The sequence below is a fragment of the Orcinus orca genome, chromosome 12, assembly GCF_937001465.1.
Source record: "Orcinus orca chromosome 12, mOrcOrc1.1, whole genome shotgun sequence".
Taxonomy (NCBI): domain Eukaryota; kingdom Metazoa; phylum Chordata; class Mammalia; order Artiodactyla; family Delphinidae; genus Orcinus; species Orcinus orca.
In genome coordinates this window covers 18,237,035-18,263,106 of record NC_064570.1, presented here as the reverse complement: position 1 = coordinate 18,263,106, position 26,072 = coordinate 18,237,035, and the positions used below count along the sequence as shown (strand labels likewise).

The following is a 26,072-nucleotide window of genomic DNA, read 5'->3' as shown; positions in this document are numbered from 1 at the left end:
CAGAACACAGGCACTAGTCCCCTCCACCAGGAAGCCTACACAACCCACTGAACCAACATTAGCCACTGGGGACAGACACCAAAAACAACGGGAACTATGAACCTGCAGCCTGCAAAATGGAGACCCCAAAAAAAGGAAGATAAGCAAAATGAGAAGACACAAAACTACACAGCAGATGAAGGAGGAAGATAAAAACCCACCAGACCTAACAAATAAAGAGGAAATAGGCAGTCTACCTGAAACAGAATTCAGAATAATGATAGTAAAGATGATCCAAAATCTTGGAAATAGAATAGAGAAAATGCAAGAAACATTTAACAAGAACCTAGAAGAACTAAAGATGAAACAAGCAGTGATGAACAACACAATAAATGAAATTAAAAATACTCTAGATGGGATCAATAGCAGAATAACTGAGGCAGAAGAACGGATAAGTGCCCTAGAAGATAAAACAGTGGAAATAACTACTGCAGAGCAGAATAAAGAAAAAAGAATGAAAAGAACTAAGGACAGTCTCAGAGACCTCTGGCACAACATTAACGACACCAACATTTGAACTATTGGGGTTCCAGAAGAAGAAGAGAAAAAGAAAGGGACTGAGAAAATATTTGAAGAGATTATAGTTGAAAACTTCCCTAATATGGGAAAGGAAGTAGTTAACCAAGTCCAGGAAGCACAGAAAGTCCCATACAGGATAAATCCAAGGAGAAACACGCCAAGACACATATTAATCAAACTGTCAAAAATTAAATTCAAAGAAAACATATTAAAAGCAGCAAGGGAAAAACAACAAATAACACATAACGGAATCCCCATAAGGTTAACAGCTGCTCTTTCAGCAGAAACTCTGCAAGCCAGAAGGGACTGTCGGGACCTATTTAAAGTGATGAAGGAGAAAAACCTACAACCAAGATTACTCTACCCAGCAAGGATCTCATTCAGATTTGATGGAGAAATTAAAACCTTTACAGATAAGCAAAAGCTGAGAGAATTCAGCACCACCAAACCAGCTTTACAACAAATGCTAAAGGATCTTCTCTAGGCAAGAAACACAAGGGAAGGAAAAGACCTATAGTAACACACCCAAAACAATTAAGAAAATGGGAATAGGAACATACATATCGATAATTACCTTAAATGTAAATGGATTAAATGCTCCCACCAAAACACACAGACTGGCTGAATGGATTCAAAAACAAGACCCATATATATGCTATCTATAAGAGACCCACTTCAGACCTAGGGACACATACAGACTGAAAGTAAGGGGATGGAAAAAGATACTCCATGCAAATGGAAACCAAAAGAAAGCTGGAGTAGCAATTCTCATATCAGACAAAATAGACTTTAAAATAAAGACTGTCAGAAGAGACAAAGAAGACACTACATAATGATCAAGGGATCAATCCAAGAAGAAGATACAACAATTGTAAATATTTATGCACCCAACACAGGAGCACCTCAATAAAAAAGGCAAATACAGCCATTAAAGGGGAAATCGACAGTAACACAATCATAGTAGGGGACTTTAACACCCCACTTTCACCAATGGACAGATCATCCAAAATGAAAATAAATAAGGAAACACAAGCTTTAAATGATACATTAAACAAGATGGACTTAATTGATATTTATAGGACATTCCATCAAAAAACAACAGAATACACATTTTTCTCAAGTGCTCATGGAACATTCTCCAGGATAGATCATATCTTGGGTCACAAATCAAGGCTTCGTAAATTTAAGAAAATTGAAATTGTATCAAGTATCTTTTCTGACCACAATGCTGTGAGACCAGATATCAATTACAGGAAAAGATCTGTAAAACATACAAACACATGGAGGCTAAACGATACACTACTTAATAACGAAGTGATCACTGAAGAAATCGAAGAGGAAATCAAAAAATACCTAGAAACAAATGACAATGGAGACACGACGACCCAAAACGTATGGGAAGCAGCAAAAGCAGTTCTAAGAGGGAAGTTTATAGCAATACAATCCTACCTTAAGAAATAGGAAACATATCGAACAAACAACCTAACCTTGCACCTAAAGCAATTAGAGAAAGAACAAAAAAAACCCAAAGTTAGCAGAAGGAAAGAAATCATAAAGATCAGATCAGAAATAAATGAAAAAGAAATGAAGGAAACAATAGCAAAGATCAAAAAAACTAAAAGTAGGTTCTTTGAAAAGATAAACAAAATTGATAAACCATTAGCCAGACTCATCAAGAAAAAAAGGGAGAAGACTCAAATCAATAGAATTAGAAATGAAAAAGGAGAAGTAACAAATGACACTGCAGAAATACAAAAGATCATGAGAGGTTACTACAAGCAACTCTATGCCAATAAAATGGACAACCTGGAAGAAATGGACAAATTCTTAGAAATGCACAACCTGCCAAGACTGAATCAGGAAGAAATAGAAAATATGAACAGACCAATCACAAGGACTGAAACTGAAAAAAAATCTTCCAACAAACAAAAGCCCAGAAACAGATGGCTTCACAGGCGAATTCTATCAAACATTTGGAGAAGAGCTAAAACCTATCCTTCTCAAACTCTTCCAAAATGTAACAGAGGGAGGAACACTCCCAAACTCATTCTACGAGGCCACCATCACCCTGATACCAAAACCAGACAAGGATTTCACAAAGAAAGAAAACTACAGGCCAATATCACTGATGAACATAGATGCAAAAATCCTCAACAAAATACTAGCAAACAGAATCCAACAGCACATTAAAAGGATCATACGTCATGATCAAGTGGGGTTTATTCCAGGATTGCAAGGATTCTTCAATATATGCAAATCAATCAATGTGATACACCATATTAACAAATTGAAGGAGAAAAACCATATGGTCATCTCAATAGATGCAGAGAAAGCTTTCAACAAAATTCAACACCCATTTATGATAAAAACCCTCCAGAAAGTAGGCAAAGAGGGAACTTTCTTCAACATAATAAAGGCCATATATGACAAACCCACAGCCAACATCATCCTCAATGGTGAAAAACTGAAAACATTTCCACTAAGATCAGAAACAAGACAAGGTTGCCCACTCTCACCACTCTTATTCAACATAGTTTTGGCAGTTTTAGCCACAGCAATCAGAGAAGAAAAGGAAATAAAAGGAATCCAAATCGGAAAGAAGAAGTAAAGCTGTCACTGTTTGCAAATGACATGATACTATACACAGAGAATCCTAACGATGCTACCAAAAAACTACTAGAGCTAATCAATGAATTTGGTAAAGTAGCAGGATACAAAATTAATGCACAGAAATCTCTGGCATTCCTATACACTAATGATGAAAAATCTGAAAGAGAAATCAAGAAAACACTCCCATTTACCACTGCAACAAAAAGAATAAAATATCTAGGTATAAACCTACCTAAGGAGACAAAAGACCTGTATGCAGAAAATTATAAGACACTAATGAAAGAAATTAAAGATGATACAAATAGATGGAGAGATATACCATGTTCTTGGATTGGAAGAATCAACATTGTGAAAATGACTCTACTACCCAAAGCAATCTAGATATTCAACGCAATCCCTATCAAACTACCACTGGCAGTTTTCACAGAACTAGAACAAAAAATTTCACAATTTGTATGGAAACACAAAAGACCCCGAATAGCCAAAGCAATCTTAAGAACGAAAAACGGAGCTGGAGGAATCAGGTTCCCTGACTTCAGAGTATACTACAAAGCTACAGTAATCAAGACAGTATGGTACTGGCACAAAAACAGAAAGATAGATCAATGGAACAGGATAGAAAGCTCAGAGATAAACCCACGCACATATGGTCACCTTATCTTTGATAAAGGAGGCAGGAATGTACGGTGGAGAAAGGACAGCCTCTTCAATAAGTGGTGCTGGGAAAACTGGACAGGTACATGTAAAAGTATGAGATTAGATCACTCCCTAACACCATACACAATAATAAACTCAAAATGGATTAAAGACCTAAATGTAAGGCCAGAAACTATCAAACTCCTAGAGGAAAATTTAGGCAGAACAGTCTATGACATAAATCACAGCAAGATCCTTTTTGACCCACCTCCTAGAGAAATGGAAATAAAAACAAAAATAAACAAATGGGACCTAATGAAACTTCAAAGCTTTTGCACAACAAAGGAAACCATAAGCAAGGCGAAAAGACAACCCTCAGAATGGGAGAAAATATTTGCAAATGAAGCAACTGACAAAGGATTACCTCCAAAATTTACAAGCAGCTCATGCAGCTCAATAACAAAAATACAAACAACCCAATCCAAAAATGGGCAGAAGACCTAAACAGACATTTCTCCAAGAAGATATACAGACTGCCAACATACAGAAGAATGCTCAACGTCATTAATCATTAGAGAAATGCAAAGAAAAACTACAATGAGATATCATCTCACACCAGTCAAAATGGCCATCATCAAAAAATCTAGAAACAATAAATGCTGGAGAGGGTGTCGAGAAAAGGGAACACTCTTGCACTGCTGTTGGGAATGTGAATTGGTACAGCCAGTATGGAGAACAGTATGGAGGTTCCTCAAAAAACTACAAATAGAACTACCATATAACCCAGCAATCCCACTACTGGGCATATACCCTGAGAAAACCATAATTCAAAAAGAGTCATGTACCAAAATGTTCACTGCAGCTCTATTTACAACAGCAAGGAGATGGAAACAACCTAAGTGTCCATCATCGGATGAATGGATAAAGAAGATGTGGCACATATATACAATGAAATATTACTCAGCCATAAAAAGAAGCAAAATTGAGCTATTTGTAATGAGGTGGATGGACCTAGAGTCTATCATACACAGTGATGTTAGTCAGAAAGAGAAAGAGAAATACCGTATGCTAACACATATATATGGAATTTAAGAAAAAAAAATGTCATGAAGAACCTAGGGGTAAGACAGGAATAAAGACACAGACCTACTAGAGAATGGACTTGAGGATATGGGGAGGGGGAAGGGTAAGCTGTGACAAAGTGAGAGTGGCATGGACATACATACACTACCAAACTTAAAATAGATAGCTAGTGGGAAGCAACCACATAGCACAGGGAGATCAGCTCGGTGCTTTGTGACCACCTAGAGGGGTGGGATAGGGAGCGTGGGAGGGAGGGAGACGCAAGAGGGAAGAGATATGGGAACATATGTATATGTATAACTGATTCACTTTGCTATAAAGCAGAAACTAACACACCTTTGTAAAGCAATTATACTCCAATAAAGTTGTAAGAAAAAATAAAAACTTTAGGTACCAAAAAAAAAAGTAGTCCTGTCTTTTGAGCAGTAATAAAAAAAAAAGTATGCTTCAGACTTCTGCCTTTCTTTTTCAGAGCAGAATGCCAACAAACCCCCTTCATTGGGCAAGAACTTTTGTAGGTTAAGCACACACTCAAAGTGCTAAAAGTTAAAATCCTAAGAATGAGTCAGAGCAACCCAGGCATAGAGAATGTGATCACACACATCCTTTGTTATGTGTACCAGCATTGAAGTTTTTGTAACATAGAGCATGTTCTTGTATGCTAGTTTAAAAGAAAAAAATACAGTGAGTGCCTTAACTGAGACACATGGTAGGAAACTGCCCCCCAAGCACACTTCCGATTCATGACTTTCTCAGGTGAAGATTCCCATAGTATTTCTGAACCAGTCAAAGCTGTTCCACTTTGATAGATCACTTTTTTCATTTATTTAAATTCTTTATTATTAAAATTTTAATTCTTTATACATATGTATGTGTAAATCTACTTATTTAAATATGCAAACACATGCATTTTTCCTCTATTACTCTTTGCCTGCACTTCCTTCACAACCCTCTGATCTACCAGCCCCTCCCAAATAATCCATGAGAACAACCTAGTGTGGATGTTACCACACTTTTCACTTATCTCATGTCATTATACATCAATATTTATATTATACCATGGCTTGTTTTACAAACTGATATTTTATTATACATACTTCACTTTATTTTGATTTTTCACACCATACAATACAAAATCTAGTCAAAAGTAATTTATTATTTTTTAACTGCTGTGCAACATTCCATAGTATAAATATACCATAATTTAACCAGCTAATTACTTTGCTTTTAGATTTTTACTATACAAGCTATCCACATGAAAATGTGTGTGTATGTGTGTGTATCAGGACATTCAAGTACAGTTGACCCTCAAACAACACAGGTTTGAACTGTGCAGGTCCACTTACACATGAATATTTTTCAATAAATATATTGGAAAAATTTCTTGGAGACTTGCACCAATTTGAAAACCTCACAGATGAATTATATAGTCTAGAAATATAAAAAAAATTAAGAAAAAGTCAGATATGTCACGAATGCATAAAATACATGTAGACACTACTCTGTGTTATTATTTACTACCATGATGTCACAAATCCACTATAAAAAGTTAAAATTTATCAAAATAAACACTTGAAGATCATACCTGGTGCCTTTGGCAGTCAAGAGAAATATAAACAAACATAAAAAGGTAGTATTAAATCATAACTGAATAAAATTATCTGTAGTATTAGTTTGGCCAAAAAGTTCCTTCCAGTTTTTCGTAACATCTTCCGGAAAAACCCGAAGGAACTTTTTGGCCAACCCAATATTTACTGTAATAATTTTGTAGCCACTTCCAAAAAAAAGCAATTTTGTTGCTTTTGCAGTGAGCTCAAGTGTTGTATCTGCTTAAAATGCCATGTGATGCTAATCATCTCCATGTGAGCAGTAGTCTCTCCAGTAAAATGCATATGGCAGTAAAACATGATCTCTCATGGAATTTGAGTATTTTTCACTGCATTCAGCGCAATACTGTAAACCCTGAATAACATCAGGGGACCCATACAAAGTGTCACTAGTGATGCTGAAAGTGCTCCCAAGAAACACAGAAAAGTCCTGATGTTACAAGAAAAAGTTGAATTGCTTGATATGTACCATAGATTGGGGTCTGCAGCTGCAATTGCCCAACATTTCAAGATAAATGAATCCAGAATAAGGACCATTGTAAAAAAAAAAAAAGAAATTTGTGAAGCCATTACTGCAGCTATGCCAGAAGGTGGGAAAACTTTGCAGTTTTTGAAAAATACCTTTTTATTTTGTATTGACAAGGTAGCTTTTCTGTGGGTGCAGGATTGCTCTAAGAAAGGCATACCTATACACTCTAATATGATTCAAGAAAAAGCAAAATCATTATATGACGACTTAAAGCAAAAGGAAGATGAAGGATCTAAAGCTGGAAATTTAATGCCAGCAAAGGATGGTTTGATAATTTTAGAAAGAGGTTTGGCTTAACAAATGTCAAGATAACAGGAGAGCAGCTTCTCCTGACCTAGAGGCAGCAGACAAGTTCCCAAAAGCCATTAAATAAATGAACAGAAAGGATATCTGCCTGAACAGTTTTTAATGCAGACAAAAGTACCTATTCTAGGGGAAAAAAAATACCACAAAGGACATTTATTAGCAAGATAGAGAAGTGAGCACCAGGCTTTAAAGCAGGAAGGGATAGGATAATGCTACCGTTCTGTGCAAATGCAGTTGGGTTTATCAGGACTGCCCTATATAAAGCTGCTAACCCCCAAGCCTTGAAGCGAAAAGATAAACACCAGCTGCCAGTCTTGGTTGTATCACAAGAAGGCCTGGACACTGGAACCCCTTCTTCTGGATTGGTCAGTCAGGAAGTACCTTGCCAGTAAGTGACTGCATTTTAAAGTTCTTTTGATATTGGACAATGACCCTGGCCATCCAGAACCCCATGAGTTCAACATTGAAGGTGTTCAAGTGGTCTACTTGCCCCCAAGCACAACAGCTCTAATGCAGCCTCTAGATCAAGGGGTCATAATGTAACAGAGGAAGAACGGAACTAACACCCTGTTGAAACTGCCTCCCTCATTCTTTAGCCTGTATATTCTATTGCTTTAGTCCTGCATGTCAAGAGTTAAACATTAGAGAAACACTGCTTGTGCCCAAATAGTTCAGTAAGTTTCCCGAAGAAAGTTCCCATCCCGAGGTCCAGCGTTAGTTACGGCTATTACTTGTTGTCGATAAGGTTTCAGCCTAGAAACCTTGCAAATAAGCAGATATGAGAATGATAAAGTAAAAATAACTGCTAACAACTTGAAGTTTTTGCAGGAGCCTTGTGATCCAGCCTACATGAGCAAGCAGAAGCACAAAGAAATGTCATGCTTCCCTTGAAGGCCAGGCGTCTCCAAAAAGTCTGCAATCTGCCTTTACCCTTTAATCGTGAGCCCTCCCATTTCCCCTTTTCCCTTAGCATAAAAGAAGCCTGAATCTACTCCAAGTTAAGATGGTTCTTTAGGACATTATTCCACCACCTTCTCGGTTTCCTGGCTTTCTGAATAAAGTCTCTAGTCCTTGCCCCAGCACCTCATCTCTCAACTTATTTGCCTGTTGTGATGTGAGCAGTACAAGCTTGGACTCAGTAACGATAAGGAATTTAAAGGCTTATTACACACAGGACTCTATGGAAAGGATTATTAATGCTATGGAAGAGAACTCCAATAGAGAGAACATCATGAAAGTCTGTAAAAATTACACCATTGAATATGCCATCGTTGTTACAGAAGAAAGCTGTGAAAGCCAGAAGGCCCAATACAATAAATTCTTACTGGAGAAAACTGTGTCCAGATGTTGTGCGTGACTTCACAGGATTTACGACACAGCCAATCAAGGAAATCATGAGAGAGATTGTGAATATGGCCCAAAAAAATGCGGTGGGGTGGGGTGAAGCGGTTCAAGATAAGGATCTTGGAGAAATTCAAAAGCTAACAGATACCACACCAGAGGAATTCACAGAAGACAACTCGGTGGAGATGAGTGCTTCCAAACCGGTGCCAGATGAGGAGGAAGAAGACACAGAGGAAGCAGTGCCAGAGAACAGATTGACATTAGACAATCTGGCAGAAGGGCTCCACTTATTCAAAACTGCTTCTGACTTATTTTACAACACGGACCTTTCTATGATACGGGCACTGAAACTAAAGCAAATGGTAGAAGAAGGCTTGGAACCATACAGAAACTTTTAGAGAAATGAAAAAGCAAAAAAGTCAGACAGAAATTAGAATGTATTTCTGTAAAGTCAGACCTAATGTGCTTGCCCTGCCTCCTCCCCTTCCACCTCCTCCAGCGGTGCCGCCTTTGAGACAGCGAGACCAACCCCTCCTCTTCCTCCTCGGCCTACTCAACGTGAAGACGATAAGGATGAAGACCTTTATGATGATCCACTTCCACTTAATGGATGGTACATAATCATCATGCCTTACACTTTTTTTTTTTTTTTTGCGGTACGCGGGCCTCTCACTGCTGTGGCCTCTCCCGTTGCGGAGCACAGGCTCCGGATGCGCAGGCTCAGCGGCCATGGCTCACGGGCCCAGCCGCTCCTTGGCATGTGGGATCCTCCCAGACAGGGGCATGAACCCGCGTTCGCTGCATCGGCAGGCAGACTCTCAACCACTGCGCCACCAAGGAAGCCCTCTTGTTATACTTTTTAACCTATTGCTTTTCTGAGCTTTTCTATTTTTCTATTTCTGATTTTTCAAAGGTCTAAAATTAAAAAAACATTTTACTATACAGCATTTTTCTTCTGATTAATACACACTTCTCTGGTATGTTCTTATTTTCTATCTGAATGTTATTTGCTTCACTTTCATCTCATTACCTTTAATAACTTATATAGAGTTAGACAGATTTTACTCACTATTCTTTTTTAAGCTTCTTATGGTGGTCTTTATTTTTCTTTTCAAACAACTTCACTGCTTTGTCTATTATAACTATACATGTCCACTTTAGAAAAGACTTAAAGCATAACAAGTATAAAAGAAGGGAGAAAAAAATCATCTGAAATCCTGCCACTCAGATAAACTACTGACATTCTGCTGATCATCTTCCTAGATATATTTGTGTGCATATATACACACAGAGATGTCCAGTTTTATACAAATTAAACCATACTATACATGTTTTTTAAGAGTCATGTTGAAAGTTCTTTAACATTTTATGTCAACAGAAATTTTTTAAAATACATCAAACTATTTTCCTTCCTTCCTCATGATTAACAGCTTACTGAGGTATAACTGACATAAACTGCACATACTTAAAGAGCACAAGTTGTAATAGGTTTTGATGTAATAATAAACATATCCATCATTCACAAAACGTTTCTTCCTTTTTGTTATGCTTCCCTTTTGCTCATCCCTGCAACCACTGTTCTTTCTGTTACGACAGATTAGTTTGCATTTTCTAGTTTTTTATATAAGTAGAATCATACTGTATGTACTCTTTTTGTCTGGCTTCTTTCACTTAGCATAATTATTTTGAAATTTATCCATGTTGTTTTATGTACCTATTAGTTCATTTCCTTTTATTGTTCGGTAGTATCCTATTATATGCTTATAAAACGATTTGTTTATCCATTCATCTATTGATGGACATTTTAGGCCGTTTTCAGATTTTGGCAATTACAAATGAAGCCATTGTAAACATTCGCGCTTAAATCTCTGTATGCACATATGCTTGTATTTTTCTTGGTGAATACTCGGAGTGGAATGTCTGGGTCATGTCATATGCATATGATTATTTTGTTTAACTTTTTACCTGTATTCCAAAGCAGTGGGATAATTTTATATTCCCAAAAGTTTCAGTTCTCCCACATGTCCACCAACACTTGGTATGGTCAATCTTTTTCATTTTCGCTAACAGGTTTGTAGTGGTATCTCTTATGGTTTTAATTTATATTTCTCTAGTGACTAATGACATTGAGCATCTTTTCATGTGCTTATTTTCCATTCACATAACTCTTTTGGTGATGTGTCTGATCAAATATCTTGCTTATTTTTCATCAACCTGTTTTCTTATTATTGACTTTTTAGAGTTCTGTATATATTCAGGATACAAGCCCTTTGTTGGACAGATGATTTGCAAATATTTTCTCCCAGTCTATGGCTTGTCCTTTTATTCTTCTGATAGAATAAATAAAAACTTTTTAATTTTGATGAAGCCCAATTATCAACTTTTTATGCATTATGCCTCTGTGTCATACCTAAGGAATATTTGTCTCATCCAAGGTCATAAATATTTTCTCTTACGTTTTCTTCTGGAACTTTCATACTTCAAGTTTTATATTAAGGCATATGATCCACTTTGAGTTAATCTTTACATATGGTTAAGGTAAAACTGCATTTGGTCAAGGCCTAAAGTTAATATGTAAACATGAACTTATGTTGGATAGTAAAATTAAAGGTGGTTTTCCTTGTTTCAATTTTTTCTTTTAGAATATTATAATGCTAACTTTTTAATGAACATACCACTATAAAAAGGAAATACTATGGGGTCAAGATGTGTTCCTAAGCTGAGCCCTAAACCTAATCCACTGAAATGCTGACTTGATAAATGCAGCTGATACAGTAGGGACATCAGCCACCTCTCAGAGTGAGTTAGATAACCTGAAACATATGTGGAAACAGTGACATACTGTCTTATTGGTGGAAGACAGTTCTCCATGGGTTTCCCATATTTCTGAATATATTGTGAGCAGAGGAACTAAACTACCTTTGTTCTAGACTTTTTTTTTTTTTTGATTTATAACAACAGGAATTTATTTCTCAGTTCTGAAGTCTGGGAAGTCCAAGTTTAAGGTGCTAGGAGATTTGGTTTCTGGTGAGGGCCTGCTTTCTGGTTCACAGACAGCTGTCTTCTTGCTGTGTCTGCACTTGGTGAAAGAGACCTAGACTATCTTTTTAAGGATGTTTGTACTGAGAACAGCCCTGGGAAATAGAGAATATTTCCCTTCGGAGGACAGAAGGTTTGTTTGCTTTCCAGCAAAATAATGTTTCCCTCTGGCACAGAGGTTTGGCAGATTTGCTTGTATCTCATTATAAAATATGGGTGTTGGATTTTCTAAATTTGGGATTCCTCAGCTGTGACACAAACCCACCAAGTGCATAGCACATATCTGTGCCTTCTGCCGCCCCCATGGAACCTGGGGGCCAGGGTAACGGACATGAGCTTGAAGCTCATCAGCTTGCCATGCCATGAGTAGCAAAGTCTTTTGTGCCTGACCCACGAGTCCTGTATATTCTTCTAGGCCACCTTGATAATTTTCAAGTAGGGTAAAGTCTCAGGCCCTTCATAGCTCTTGACACTTACCTCTACTCTTTAGGCTTGAATACAGATCCCTTAAGAGCATATCTGAGTCAGTTTACTGTCAGTGATTCGATCCCACTATTTTTAAAAAGATTTGTTTTTATGAACTATTAGGAGAAGTTTCCTATGTATGATCGATAGTATAGAATAACTTTCCCAACTTTATAGATGGAGGACTCCCTCCCCTATTGTAATCATCAACTATGGCCTTTTATCTAGCTATAATGCTCTATCTCAGAGATAAGCTTGGCTTATGAAGGTTTTTTTGTTTTGGTTTGGTTTGTTTTTTGCCACTACACCTCTGTTGCCTAACTCTCTGTAAACCTTGGTTTTCAAGGTAGAACTCTCATGTTTAGATATTTTATTTTGCTGCTACAATACTCTGGTCCCCCACCATTGTGCATTGTTGATGGGGATGTAAATTGGGGCAGCCACTATGGAAAACATTGTGGAGGTTCTGTAAAAAATTAGAAATTGAACTACCACATGACCCAGTCATTCCACTTCTAGGTATATATCCAAAAAAAAAAAAGACACAATCTCAAAGAGATATTTGCACCCCCTTGTTCACTGCAGCATTATTCATAATATCCAAGATATGGAAACAACCTAAGTGTTCACTGACAGATGGATAGATAAAGGACAGATATATAGATAAAAGGACATTTAAAGAAAATAAAATATATATATACATACGTATATTTCAGCCATTAAAAAAAAGGAAATTCTACCATTTGTGAAAACATGAACCTAGAGGACATTAGGGTAATTGAAATACGCCAGACATAGTAAGACAAATACTGTATAATCTTACTTATATGTGGAATCTAAAACAGTCAAACTCGTAGAAGCAGAAATTAAAGCTGTGGTTACCAGGGACTGGGAGGCAAAGGAAATGGGGAGGTGTTGATCAAAAGGATATGAACTTTTAATTATAAGATGAATATGTTCTGGGGAATCTAATGTACAGCATGGTGACTACAGTTAATATTGTATTGTATACTTGAAATTTACTAAGAGAGTAGACCTTAAGTGTTTTCACCACAAACCAAAAAAAAAAAAAGGTAACCACGTGAGCTGATGGATACATTAATTAAGTTGATTATCATTAAGTTGGTTATCATTTCACTATACATACATGTGTACATATATATAATAATCAAAAGGACAGGGAGGGCTTCCCTGGTGGCGCAGTGGTTGAGAGTCCGCCTGCCGATGCAGGGGACACGGGTTTGTGCCCTGGTCCGGGAAGATCCCACATGCCGCGGAGCGGCTGGGCCCGTGAGCCATGGCCACTGATCCTGCGCGTCCAGAGCCTGTGCTCCGCAACGGGAGAGACCACAACAGTGAGAGGTCCGCGTACCGTTAAAAAAAAAAAAAAAAAAAAGGCACAGGGAGATAAAAGAATGAAGGGTCCAACAAGTTCACAAAGTATATTGTTAACTTTAAAACTTTAAGCAAAAAATAAAACAAAGGAAATAAGCTATTATTGAAATGAAATAATAAAAATAATTCAATTAACCCAAAAGTAGGTTAGGAAAGAGAGAGAAAAATAACAAAGAAAAACTGGTAAGGAGAGAAAATAGATAACAAAATGGTAGATTCAACAAAGTATTTCTACTAAATAAAAAATAAATATAGAGTGCACTCTTTAAAATAAAGGAAAAATAAAATCAAAATATTTTGTAATAAGGGACTATGAATATTGATGTATAAATGCTTGGAGTGACTACACCAGAAATACGTGGTACATGAAACACTAGTTACGATGTTCGTACCTATACGTGAAGTCACTGAAAATGCAACATGTACAACTTCAGACTGATATACAGGTGGTGTGTAATTGTCACTCAAATATTTGGAATGAGGTTGCCATTGGTGATACATTTTCCTAAACAGTGAACAACCCTTTTCAGAGATAACAGTGTTTAGTCTGCCCTTACTGTACACAATGGTTGCATTCCTGAAATATTCAGTGAACTTTAAACCATGCAAGAGACACTTTGGTTTTATTTATCTTACAAAGTTAGGTTCTTGGTTCACCAACTTGCTTTTAGACTACATGAATGTTGGGCCATTCAAATCATTTATAGGAGGAAAGATAATTCTTTGTTCCGTGTAACTTTATTTTTATTTTTTTTTATTTTTTTTTTATTGGAGTATGTTCCGTGTAACTTTAAAAAATTGAGGGATGTCTAATATAGTTTGGTTTCAACCAATAAATAGGAGTAGTTCTCTCCTATTATTGGGACAACCTGAAATGCCCCCCACCATATATTTCCTAAATATTCCCTAAAGGTGGCATTTTCCCCACTCAGATCATCCTCATGTAGAAAAATAGTAAAGATTGCTGGGACGGTGAAGATAGCAATGTCTGTGGATCACAGTTAACAAATAACTCTCTTAGAATACATAGCCATATAAATATTCTCCGTAGTGTTGAGTTAACCAGGGTAGAGCTATAAAGCATATCATCGTTCCTACGATCCTTAGGCTGTTGTCTTTGACAAAGTATATGGCTTACCATTCAGTTTCTTTCTCCTTTGTTTCTTACCATCTACCTATTTACAACACCCCCAAGTACTTCAAGGTCAACCCCTCCTTTCTCAGAACCGCTTGTGAAAGCAGAGAAAACAGTTTTCCTCTTCTGCAGTCACAGGCCTGCCTCTGAGTCAATAGTAATAATCCCCAGGGTGCACTTCCGGTGATAATGAAACATCATTATCAGAGCAATTGTAATTCCTCAGTGTCTCCAACACCTCCTCTGAAGAATAGCATTGTGGCTTTTCCGTTTGCAAAATCAAAGCATCCATTAAAGTACTTTTTGAGATGTAACCAGGGACAGTCTTCATTTAAGGGGATCAGAAAATTGCTAACAACTTCAATAGACTTTTAACTGGCTTCTAGAAATCAAGTTTCCAAAAACATAAAACATTGACTTCTAGTCTCGAGCCCCCTGTTAATATAAACTATTGGCACATATTGGATATATTCTGCATGTGAAATGTTGCATATATTCTGATATGTTAACTGATACTTACCTTGTGTCTCTGTCTCATTCAAAAGAAGCCCTTGCATCCACTGACTCTTGAAAATGGGAAAATAGAGGGAGAAGTGGCAAGAAGAGCCACACAGTAATGGACTGCACCCCAGAGAAGAAACACTGTGCTGCCACCCTCGACCCCTGGCTTGGGTCATATCCCAGGTGGGATTATTTATACCATATTAATTAAAATTTTCAATAACCTTCGCAGAACAGTTCTGAAATTAACATTATGAAAGAACTTTGTTTCAAGCTGTTGTTACAACATTTTTTGTCCAATTATAAAACAGATTTTATTCAGCCTAATTTAGATAAAATAGTTTCCAACCACAGGTGTGTTTTCATGTAAGAGCTTCATTACATACTGAAGGCTTTGCAAGTGCTTGGAACTTTAGGCTAAACATCCCTGTTTTTGGTATGAGCACAGATGGCAGTATCACCACACAGTACGATTTGTTTTTGAAATGAACCTATATAATAAATCACTCTACTATATATATATATTATATATATATATATATATAGAGAGAGAGAGAGAGAGAGAGAGAGAGAGTATGGTATATATATATACATGTGTGTGTGTGTGTGTGTGTGTGTGTGTATATATATATATATTCAACCTATAACTTTAGACAATTCTAACTTATTCAAATAAGCCCAACACTTCTAATACATTTTGTAATTATAAAAATTCACTAATCTGTAAATCACTTCCCCATCTGCTATATAATATAATGACACTTTTTAATTTCAATGTTTCTCAAACTGTTGATTCAGAATCACCAATTCAGATAGCATATGGATGTCTCTTTCATTCCACTGTTGGTGGTTGATATATTTTGACAGATACAAAGAAAACATAAAAAATGATGTTTGCTTTAGTGGAAACGATTCCAAATTAATATGTTACATAGTAAAGACTTATCAGTTAATATATAAATGGTTAAATAATATAAATCATGATTATAGCTCATGGGTGAAACTGGGCTAAGTTGGTTATCATCTTTATAACATTTTATGAATTTGAGAAAAAATTTACATGCCGTTTTCACCAAGAATATTAAACTTGTACAAATGGCCAAAATTATATTAGATACAACCTCATCATTGACTATTCCACTGATTAATAATATCATACGAAATTGTTCTTATGTGTTTTTTTTCTCATGGACCTTTGAGGTTTTCATGTATTTCTCCACAAACTCAGCCAATTTTTAATTCAGTTGCTTCTGAAGTAGCATGTGCCCAAAGTCTGCATATTCTACAATAAGATGTGTGGAAAACAACCTTTGGCAAATAATATAAAAGGCTGTATAAGGACCTTCCTTTCCATAGCAAATCATTTGAAGTCATTAAACTTTTGAAGTTACACTCTATGAAAACAGTTTTTAGAATAGTCAATTTGAATTCAAAAGATGCTTTTTTCCAATTTACAATTCATACAGACTCCTTATATTTACTCTTCCTTTTTCATTTATCAACATTTTAGTCATCTCTGTATCCATAAAGACAAAGAAGAAGAAAGCAGGAGAAAATCCAAAGAGTTTCATGTGTGGTTTACTGATATGATTTAAAAATTTCCTGAAGGAAGTGAAAGTTCCTTATGAGAAGTTCATGTATCAACCGCACACTTTAATAACCCTGGACCTTCAGTACCAAGGATACTTCAAACTTGGCTGATAAGCTTTATTTCTTCAGCTGTGTCATTATTGTTTAACTAGCTTGTCACATTAGGATCATTTATAATACTTTACATAAAGACTTTTTCTCTGTTATCTAATGGTTTATAGTCTCCTGGAGTGCCAGAAGTACATCATAATTGTCATATATTAAGCATCTTTATTATCCACAAATTATAGCACAAAACTGTACAGAGTAGGCTCTCAGTAGATTATAGTTGAATAAATGTGTATTTGAGCTATTAGGCTGATGTTGAAATGGGCCTATATCAATGCTTATGATCATTTTCAAAAATGTATCAGATTGGCCTTCAAGTGAAAATATTGAAAAATACAGTTTACAGAGCTTAAAAAAAGATTTACACCCTTAAGAGACTGTGATAAAACCAGATGGCAGGTTGTCAACAATGGAATTTTGCAACGTTCACAGAAGACATGTATTATAGGCTAGTTGAGACAGCTTCGTTCTCCAAATAGGATCTTAAATTATACACCACTAAAGCAACCAGGGAGCTCATATTCATGCAATTAAAATGAGAATGTTCTGGGCTTCCCTGGTGGCGCAGTGGTTGGGAGTCTGTCTGCTGATGCGGGGGACACGGGTTCGTGCCCCGGTCCGGGAAGATCCCACATGCCGTGGAGCGGCTGGGCCCGTGGGCCATGGCTGCTGAGCCTGCGCGTCCGGAGCCTGTGCTCCGCAACGGGAGAGGCCACAGCAGTGAGAGGCCCGCGTACCGCAAAAGAAAAAAAAAAAAAAAATAGAGAATGTTCCAAACTTACAACAGCATATATCTTTACTGACGTCTTTGTCTAGAAGAGCATCCCTTTATCTGATTTTTGCCCCTTTCCCCCTCCAACTCCAATATACAACTATATGCAAGTGTGGATCGGAGAATAAACAATGAATGAAAATGGAAGAACAGGAGACACACCCATCACTGCTTCATGGCAATTCTGAAATCCCTCAGGGTAGACATTGTGAAGGCCTCACCAAGCAGTGGGAGAGATCCTTGATCAGGTCTGATTTTGCACCCCAGGAAGACTTTGCTATTCAGTTGATCTCCATGATACCTGGTTCAATAGAATTTCTTCTTGTCTATTATACTCTTTGGCTATAACTGAAGTGACTGTTTGAAAGTATGTCCTTCTTGGAAGCTGACCAGTGTTTGTATCCTGGTTCCTCAAAATTCCTATGGATATTTTGTATATAAATATAAATTAATAAGAATAGAATAATTGTGGCCATAATAAAAATAGCAAAGGCAGTTAAAATAAGGGATAGCAATAGTTTCCATTCCTATCTTCCTAGGAGTCTGTGGATCCTACAATGTACATTTCATTTCTTGTTTCTGCCTGCCCTGAATCCCCTCTACTGGTGTGTGTGTGTGTGTGTGTGTGTGTGTGTGTGTGTGTGTGTGTGTGTGTGTGTGTGTGTGTGTGTGTGTGTGTGTGTTAGCAGCAACAAAAGAGCTAAAGTTGGGTCATGAGCATCTCAAAGGGACTGTCCATTATATTAGTACCTGCTACCTCACTTTCTGTCTTTTCTGGTCTGGGTTTTTCTTCAAATCTGTGAGTTATTCAAATATCTCTCCAATGACATTTTTTCTTAAGATAACCAGAGTTTGTTTCTGTTATATATAACCAAAAGAACCATAACTCATACACTCAAAGCTCACTTTTGCTTCTACTCCCTGAAATAGTTGGATTCTGAAATTTAGAAGAGACCCTTTAGAAGTTTTTAAAAAACAATGACCTCATTCCAGAGTAAGCATTCTTAACCTGGGGGGTTTTAGGTGATCCCTGAGCCTCCTGCAATTATATATGTTGTCTTTTGATGAAATCTATAGCTTTCATCATATTATTAAAGAAGTCTATAACCCATAAAATTCTAACAACTACTGCTCTAAAAACTTATTTCAGTTTTCATTTAGCATAAGGGATAGTAAAATACTTAAATATTTTCTTTTAGTGCAAATTATGTTTTTCTTTGAAGAACAGCTTAATACCTAGTCAACTTGGAGGCATTTATTTCAAAATAGAGCTATTCAACATTAGAATGTATCTGCAATAGTTATCATGAAATCTACTTCTCTGGAGGTTCTTAAATCTAGTGTAAGTTGTTTAGTTTAAATTTGTCCTCCTTAAAAAGATTGAGTTGGACATCTTTTGAATTTTTAACCCTTTCTAACCCTATATTTTTAAGATTCTGTATTTTGAAAAAAAGGAATGGCATCTAAATACAAAATACTGTATGGTGTCAGAGCTCTGGGCCAGCTGTTATTAAAGAAGGAAGTAAGGGCAAAGAGATTTAACTGTAAGATGTTCAGTTGAGAAGTAGAAGTGGAGACTCTTTCTGCAGTAGAACTATCACATGGGAGGGTAAAGAACTGGGGTGTGTACAGATTCATTGGCAGGAGCTAATACATTCATCCAAATGTTGCACTTGAAAATGTCAACATGATTTTTTTTTTCATCAAACAGATCTCTTTATTTTCATAAAAGCATTAAACAGATTCAAAAACAATGAGAAGAAAAATAAGAGGGTTTCAATTAGAGAGAAAAACAGAGTGCTGATTCAAATACACAGCTTGGTGGGCTTTGGCGTTATTGCAAATCTGGTGGGATAATTAATTGGAGGGTGTTTCATCTCTAGGCAGCTCTCAGTAGAACTCGGCATCTATCTCAGTGTGCACAGCCGTCTTGTTCAACTAGCTAAGGACAGCACATGAAGAAAACTGCATGTGATTTACACTGCCAAGGGAATTTGGAAGATCAGTATACTTATTCAAATTGGAATTTAGCCCAGACTCTATTTTTGTCAAAGGAAAAAAAGAAAAGAAAACAAGTTTAAGCATTTTAATAAAGGACAAGAACATTGGTTCATTGGGGATATGGCTCAAGTTCTCCAGGCTCTGAAATTTACATTTCATTCTGCATAAAGGTTCAAGTGGTGCTCTTGATATACCAGTATCTTTTTTATTTAAATAAGCAGTTGCTTATCTTGTTGGGTTTTTTAAAAAATATCTGTTTGATAGAACCTGGCTTACAGTCTTGCCCTTGCTCTACCCCACTAAGCAGACCTCTAAAATCTGGAAAGGATGCCAGAGACAATCAAGGAGATAACTGGAGTGTCGTAAGAAGGTGAACTGGTTTTGGACGCCAAGGGGTGGAGGGAGAGTACAGAAGCAAGGCTATCCTCCTTCTCCCCACACAACAAGGAAGATTACCCAGACCCCTTGTTCTCTGATCACCAAACTAGCAAAAGAAGGCAATCAAGGTAGGTTCATTTTCTCCCAGTTAGAATGGGAATCCTTCTGACAACATCAGGTAAGCTGACACCACAGGCGAGAATGATCAAATGGGAGCCCCACCACAAACAAGCAGCTAGAGAAAGCATTATACTCCTGGCCAGGCCTATAACTCCCCTTTTTCACTGAGATACTGAGGCAGGCCAAGGGATCTGACAGGAGGAACCCAGCTAGCTGGTACCTGGTTGAGGAAGCATCTTTGCTCCCAGGGGCCCAAGATTCTCTAGGGCATAATCCCTAGGGTAGCTGAAACTATATTGACAAAGGAGGAATTACTCTACCCAATATTAAGGTTAGCTATCTAGCTATTATAATCAAAACAATGTAATATTGGTAGCATGATAGACAGTAGATCAATGGAATGGAATAGAGAACCCAGAAATAGACCCACAGAAGTATGCTTTAACTAATTTTTTTCTTTTTTCTTTTTTTTTTTTTTTGGCGGTACGCGGGCCTCTCACTGCTGTGGCGTCTCCCGTTGCGGAGCACAGGCTCCGGACACGCAGGCTCAGTGGTCATGGCTCACGGGCCCAGCTGCTCCGCGGCATGTGGGATCTTCCCGGGCCGGGGCACAAACCCACGAACCCGTGTCCCCTGCAACGGCAGGCGGACTCTCAACCACTGCGCCAGCAGGGAAGCCCTGCTTAACTAATTTTTGACCAAGATGCAAAATGCTTTCAATGGAAGAAAGATAGCCTTACAACAAACGGTGCCAGAGCAACTGCACATCCATAGGCAACAAAAAGGAGGAGGAGAAGAAGAGGAGGAGAAAGACAAGAAGAAAAAAGAAAAGAAAAAGATAAATGAACCTCAGTCTAAAACTCTCGCCTCAAACAAATTTTAACTCAAAATGGATAACGGATTTAAATTGGAAACATAAAACTATAAAACTTTTAGAAAAAACATAAAATCCTTGGGATCTTTGGCAAAGAATTCTTATATCTGACATCAAAATCACAATACATAAAAGGGAAAAACTGGTAAATTGGGCCTAATCAAAATTAAAGACTTTCTCCTCCAAGCATCATATGAAGAGATGAAAGGTCAAACTATACACTGGGAGAAAATATCTGCAAACCACATATCTGACAAAGAACTAGTATTTAAAGTATGTAAATAAGTCTCAAAACTCAACAGTAGAAATTAGAAAATGGGCAAATGACATGAAGAGACATCACCGAAGAGGACAAAGAGATGGCAAATAAACACAACAAAAGTTGTTCAACATCATTAACGATCAGGGAGATGCAAATTAAAACCACAATAAGATATCACTTCATAGTTTCAGAATGGTTAAAATAAAAAATATTGACGACACCAAATGCTGGTGAGGATAAGAAGAAACTAGATCACTCACGTATTGCTGGTGGTAATATAAAATGGTACAGCCACTTTGGCAAACAATTTGGCCGTTCCTCGAAAATGCTAAGCATACAACTGTCATATCCCAGGAAATGAAAACTTGTATTCACCCAAAAACTTACATGAATGTTCACAGTAGCTTTATTCACAATAGTCAAAAATTGGAGTCAGACCAAATGTACTTCAACAGGTGAGTGATTAAACAAATAAATGCTGCTAGACATACACCTTGGTTATACTATTCAGGAATAAAAAGGAACAAATAACACACAACAACTTGGATAAATTTCCAAGGAATGATATTAAGTGAAAAAAGACAATCCCCAAAAGTTACATACTGTATGATTCCATTTATATAACATTGTGGGAAAGACAACATTTTAGAAATGGAGGACAAATTCATGGTTGACAGGATTTGGAGAGGGGAGCTTGGTTTCATTTTAAAATGGCAACACCAGGTACCCTTATGGTGTTGAAAGTGCCTAGCATCCTGGCTGTGGTAGTGGAAACACAGATCTACACAGAAGATAAAATTGTATAGAACTAGATACACACACGGAGAGTTGAGTACAAGTAAAACTATAGAAATCTGAATAAGGTCGGTGGATTGTATGAGGGTCAATATCCTAAATGGGACATTACATTACAGCAGAAGACTACATCCTTGAGGGCTTTGGGGTGTGGGGCTTGTTTAGAGTGGTCCTGACTAGCTCTGATCTTCTTGCTTTATTTCTGTGCATGAACAGGGTAGACAGGCACCAGGCTGACACCAGTAGTGTGTGCCGCTCTCACGAGCAGTGAGCAGTGCAATGCCCAAGCAGGAGCTTGATACCTGGGGTGGTGATGATGATACAAGATGATCATGATAAGGAACCAGCTGAAATGGGGAGATTTGCTTACAGGCTATTTTCAGTCCACATACCTATGTTCCAAACTCCAAGGATTCGAAATGAATCCTCAGTTATTTGAAATCAGTATATTAATCCTAGCTTTCCAAGAGGAAGTGAAATTGCTTCACTAGTGTTCCTTTCCAAGTGACTTTTCCCATCTGTTGTACTTTAATTTGGCTGGAATTTCATGTGTTAAAACACACAGTGGAGACAAGTCAATTATGAGATAACTTGATGCCACATTTAAAGCTCTGTTGAAGTGTGAAATGATTCCCAAGCCTCAGATACAAGGCTGAATAATACAGCACCCAGAATAACTGCTAATCTGTGACGACCTAAAACTAAGGAAGGCTAAGGGGAAGAAAGTTTGATGTTGCAAACTGATTTACTTCAATTCCCCACAAAATTAAACTTCCTTATGTAAATTTTCTAATGAATGAAACAGGGGGAAAAAGCTACATCTTTATAAATCTGCAGTGATTCAAAGTCCTTCCCTCAGCTCTCTCAATAGTCTTCCCCTTTTAATTTTCACCTTCCATCCATTCTCCTCCTCACAATTGCTCGGGGACAATATTTGATTATATTTTAAGGGAAAGAAGACTTCTTTGCTCTTCGAGTACTTCATACATAGACCACACTCTACCAAAGGATGTTGTCACTGGGTAGATACTTGAAGTCTAGTATTATTTTGCTTTCCCTTAACCCTCAAAGTTTGCTATCGCATTTCCAGGAGCTTCCCAGCTTCCCCCAGCACCAATCTTCAGTGTCCCCAAAGGCAGGTAGGTAGAAACCATGGACTCAGGGTTTCTACATTAAAGTGTTCTCATTACCAAGTCTCTTCTCCCTCAAAAATGAAAACAGAAAGCAACAAGATAGAAGCAAGAATTGATAAATAGCGAGTATTTATACCTTATGTGAAAACAATATCTATTCCATTTGTTATTTAAAATTATAGTGCTCCAAATGTATAGGTGAAATAGGTAAAGATGAAAAAAAATATTTTTAAATTATCGTACTCAAAATGAAAAAACATGCTTTACTCAGGAGTCCAAAACTGGAGAAGCATCTCTATCAGGCAGTAGCAGCAAGGTGGAAATGCAACCAGTACTAGACCCAGGAATCCACAGTTGGTTCCTATAAGCATTCAAATTTATTCAAATTTATACATTTATTCAAAATTTTCAGGAAAGAACAGTCATATGTGGTATAGGAAAATCAATTCCAAAAGTTTAGCACACCTTATAGATTTATTTTAATTTTTTAAAAAAATGTTAATACATGTTCATTTTTAAATAAATTTGAATATAGATATATGTATATCTGTATACATATATACAGCTGCAATGTGTAGTCTATCTACTATGTCTGACAATTAATTTCTTTATTTAATTATAACCTCCCTGTGAAGTAGAATAATTATCATCCTGGATATTCAGGTTTAAAAAAAACAGTAAGGCTAAGGAGGAGATTATGTTACCGAAAGTTTTACAGTAAATTATAAAGCAGGGATGCGATCTTTTGCATCGTGTCTCAGGATCTTAAAACTAGTAACTAGTATGCGACATAAGCCCAGACATAATCATGATTCATAGTGTCATTCCTGATCATTTTTGCCAAAAGGAGGTCATAACTTATAAAGTATTCAGCAACTTTTTTTCACTCCCCAATCATAGAAAACCTTGCACATCATTATGCATAAACGTCTTTAATACATTCATTCCTTGTTAACAACTTTTATCCATAACTGAAACTGTGCCACTAAGTGTAAAGTCATTAAATTGCAAAGAAAAATAGAGTTGCCATATGATCTAGCAATCCCATTCCTGGGCTAATACCCAGACAAAACTCTAATTCAAAAAGATACATGCACTCCGATGTTCATAGCAGCACTATTCACAATAGCCAATACATGGAAACAACCATGTCCAGTGACAGATGAATGGATAAAGAGATGTGGTACATATATATATAATGGAACATTACTCAGCCATTTAATGAAATGACACCACTTGCAGCAAGATAGATGGAACTAGAGATTATCATACTAAGTGAAGTAAGTCAAAGAGAAAGACAAATACCATATGATATCACTTACATGTGGAATCTACGACACAAATGAACATATCTACGAAAACAAAAACAGACTTACAGATATAGAGAACAGACTTGTGGTTGCCAAGGGGGAAGGGGGTGGGGAGGAAAGGAATGGGAGGCTGGGATTAGCAGATGCAAACTATTATATATAGTATGGATAAACAACAAGGTCCTACTGTATAGCACAGGGAACTATATTCAATATCCTGTGATAAACCATAATGGAAAAGAATATGAAAAGAATATAATATATATGCGTATAACTGTCACTTTGCTGTACAGCAGAAATTAAACACAATACCATAAATCAACTATATTTCAATAAGAGTTTTTTAAAAATTCAAAAGAAATATGTATACTAATTTTAATGAGAAAAATTATGATTCCTTTCAACCTAACCTAAGATACCAAAACTATTTTCACAGAGAAAAATAGATTAATTGACAATAAAACCAAGTTTATATTAGCAATAAAAAACAGTTTGAGAGGACACAAAATCAGCTTTTCATAAATGAAGAAAACATAATAATGTCATGAAAATTTACTGTGAGAAGGAACAGATAGTGAACAGTGAGGCAGAAGAGAGGTGCAAGGAAGGCAGTCTAAGGAAGACACAGAAAGGTTACGTAATGAACTTTCAGCCAGGCATTCCATATCGTATGTTAAGTAAACTACCTTAAAGGACTGCAGAATCTTTATTTCCCTCTTCCTCTTCCATCCTCTTTTATCACACCTATCCTTTGCTCCATGATTAAAGTTTTCTCACTTTTCTTTCTATAACATTTACTTTGTCAATTTTTTTTTTTTTTTTTGCGGTACACGGGCCTCTCACTGTTGTGGCCTCTCCCGTTGCGGAGCACAGGCTCCGGATGCGCAGGCTCAGTGGCCATGGCTCACGGGCCCAGCTGCTCCGCGGCATGTGGGATCTTCCCGAACCCGTGTCCCCTGCTCCGCAGCATGTGGGATCTTCCCGAACCCGTGTCCCCTGCATCGGCAGGCAGATCTCAACCACTGCGCCACCAGCGAAGCCCTACTTTGTCAATTTTTGAGCCATTTGGGCACTCGTGGTTAACTTATAATTCAAAGTAGACTTGAAAGTAAAGGCTAAACACAAGAGTAGGTCAAAACATTTGGAAATAGGAATGCATGTGCATAAAAGCCAAAGTCATAGAAGTTGCTACTCTTTTATCCCTCTTGCTCTGTGTGCCTACAGAAAGGAAGATGTCCTGGGATCAGACAAATCTGACAACAATTCAAATGTGTCCTGCGTATGTATCTCCTCTGCACAGAAATTATTGTGTTGACTAAATTTTGAGCGTGTCCTTGTCTAAAATGATAAAGTCAAAATATTCTTTAGATTATGTTTCTTCTGTAGGTTTTTAGGTGAAAGCATTGTTATAAAAAAAATAGTCACCCAAAAAGTGGTAATAATTTTCAAAAAGCATTATGGTGAAAAGTCAGTAATTGAACCATCATTTTGTGAAGTAAATCTATAGTTTTGGCAGCTTAC

The 26,072-nt window shown here is 37.0% G+C and overlaps 1 long non-coding RNA gene across 1 annotated transcript in view; it reads right to left on the bottom strand.

The window, feature by feature from the left end:
* LOC117196520 (uncharacterized) overlaps window positions 1–26,072 on the bottom strand; it is a 194,841-nt gene that overhangs the window by 129,453 nt on the left and 39,316 nt on the right. The window lies entirely within an intron of this gene.